General features: G+C 34.2%; 1 pseudogene; it reads left to right on the top strand.

The window, feature by feature from the left end:
* The first annotated feature begins 689 nt into the window (after positions 1 to 689).
* Positions 690 to 1,842, top strand: LOC137637015 (uncharacterized; annotated as a pseudogene).
* The last annotated feature ends 658 nt before the right edge of the window (positions 1,843 to 2,500 follow it).

The raw sequence follows: 2,500 nt of genomic DNA on the forward strand, positions 1-2,500 counted from the left end.
TAAAAGCTTGACAATTGACGCAGTGAGTAGGATCATTTGTAGAGTTGCTAGACTGTGTAACTTTTGTATGACTTATATTTACAGTTTACTGCTGACAACTATGTGAACTTCTTTACCTATGAAGGTTGGTGGATTTCATTTAAATGTTCTGCAAGGTTTGTGGCCTATCACTGGAAGTAATATCACCGAAGTTAAGGTAAAGTTCTGTCTATGTTGTTTCTTTTGTGTCTGGCGAGTTGTCATGTGAAAGCGCTTTATTGAAAGTGAAATAAATTCTTTTTGTGGTGCAATATAAATTTGTATTTGTTCATGTAGACATATTACGTGCTAGGAAAAGGTTGAAGTTGGGAAGTGAATTAGATACTGTATCGTTATCTTATTAATTCTAGCTAATTCAGTCTTAATGATTGCAGGGCTTGTTAGGGGTAATGTTAGTTTAATGTTCCTTTAAGTTCCGATTGTTTTCTTATCCTTTATTCAGTTTCTTTATGCTGGTTTTTTTTTGGCATTGAAATTTTTGTCATTGATGGTGGAAAACCCATAATAGACATTAGTAATTATTGAAGTATTACTTTTAAAGTAGAGTTCATGATTAGCCATATTTCATAACTTAATGCTTTACTAATACTTATTATAAAGTGTTGTTTTTTTTTTTTTTTTTATCAACTGTGTGTTTACCCATCATTATTATGGATCTTGGTGATTTGATGGATAAGGCTATTAAGCTTGGTATGAAAACTGCTGAAGCTGAGGAAGTTATAGCAAAGTAACAGGCTAGAGAGAATAGAATAGCTGAGAGAGAGAGAGAGGAGAAAAGGATTCAGTCAGAGTTGGCAGAAAAGGCAAAGCAACAGGCTAGAGAGGATAGACTAGCTGAGAGAGAGGAGAAAAGGTTTCAGTTAGTTGTCAAAAAAGGAGAAGGATAGGATTTTTAAATTGGAATGTCTTGAAAGAGAAAGGGAGGAGAAGGAGGAAGTCAGGAAACATGAGTTAGCCAAAGCAGAGTTGAGAAACAGGGGTGCTATAGGTGGTGTAGGTAGCGAGAATGTAATATCTTTGCCAAAAATCTCCCCCTTTGATGAAAAAATTGATGAAATTGATGTGTACATGAATAGATTTGAAAAATTAGCTGAATTTCATAAATGGGGGCAGGAAGACTATGGTACTATGTTAGGCATATTATTAAGGGGACGAGCTTTGAAAGTGTACTGTGGACTTGACCCTGCTATTGCAAGTAATTATTAGGAATTGAAGGCAGCCTTTTTTAAAGCGTTTCAGGTCAATCCTCGGGTACATAGAATGAAATTTAGAGAGGGATATATTGAAACTAATGAAATCTTTGTGGAGTATTCATATAGATCAACACAGAATTTTGATAAGTGGTTGCAATTAGCGGATATTAATAAATCTTATGATGATGTCTGTGATTTTATGATCATGGATCAGTTGTTGGCTAATAGTTCAAGGGATTTGCGAACTTTTCTTTTAGAAAGGGTTTGTAAAAATTATCATGAAATGGCGTTAGCTGCTGATAGGTATCTGATTGTTCACGGAATTACTAAATGTAGAAATCCTAAATTTAAGTCTGATAAATATTCAAAGTTAGGAATGCGACCTAAATCTGATAAAGTAGGTGCTGATAATCTTAAAGCATTGCAGTGCCACCTCTGTGAAGAAATTGGGCATATTAAACCCAAGTTTCCAAATAATCCTGTTAATTTTGGTCAATCTAAATCTACTAATATTCCCAAGATCAGTATCGCTCTAGCTAGCGAAGAAATATCCAAGAATGCTATTGTGGATGAGAAAGGAAGGGTTTTTAACAAAACAGCAGAGGTCTAGTTTGATACTGGGTGTAATACTGTTGTTCTTAACGAAACCTGGATTCCAACACGTTATCTCAGTAAGGCTAAAACTGTGAAGGTGTATAATTTCATGGGAGTTCCAATATTTCTCCCCAAAATTAGATGTTACCTTAGAAGTAAATTCTTTTCCGGTATAGTAAATGCTATCGTAGCACCAATTAAATATTCTGATGTAATTGTTGGGTTAATAACTGGATTGAAACAACACATACGAGCAGGAATAGAATTTTTGAGTAAAATACCTGTGCCAGGTAACGAAGTAGATGTAAAAATGTTACATGTTAATGTGGTTACAAGAAAACAGAGTCTTAGGGAAACTACATTAAAAATGTTGTCTGATGTCTTGTCTGAAGTTAAAGTAAATCCAGTAGATTTTAGTAATAAACAGTGGACATGTGATTCTCTGAAGTTAATTAGGAAAAGCTTGAAGGAGGAGGAAGAAATAACTTGTAAAGGGAGAGTTGTTAAGTATGTAGTAATTAAAAAGATGATTTATCGTAAATGTCTGCAAAGTAAAAATCAGCTAGATGTTGGTAAAATGCGAATTGTAGTTCCTCTCGATTATAGAGATAGTTATGAAACTTGAACATGAATCGCTCATTTCTGGTCATTTTTCTTCTAGGAAAACTATTGAC

Source organism: Palaemon carinicauda, unplaced genomic scaffold, assembly GCF_036898095.1.
Source record: "Palaemon carinicauda isolate YSFRI2023 unplaced genomic scaffold, ASM3689809v2 scaffold492, whole genome shotgun sequence".
Lineage (NCBI taxonomy): Eukaryota > Metazoa > Arthropoda > Malacostraca > Decapoda > Palaemonidae > Palaemon > Palaemon carinicauda.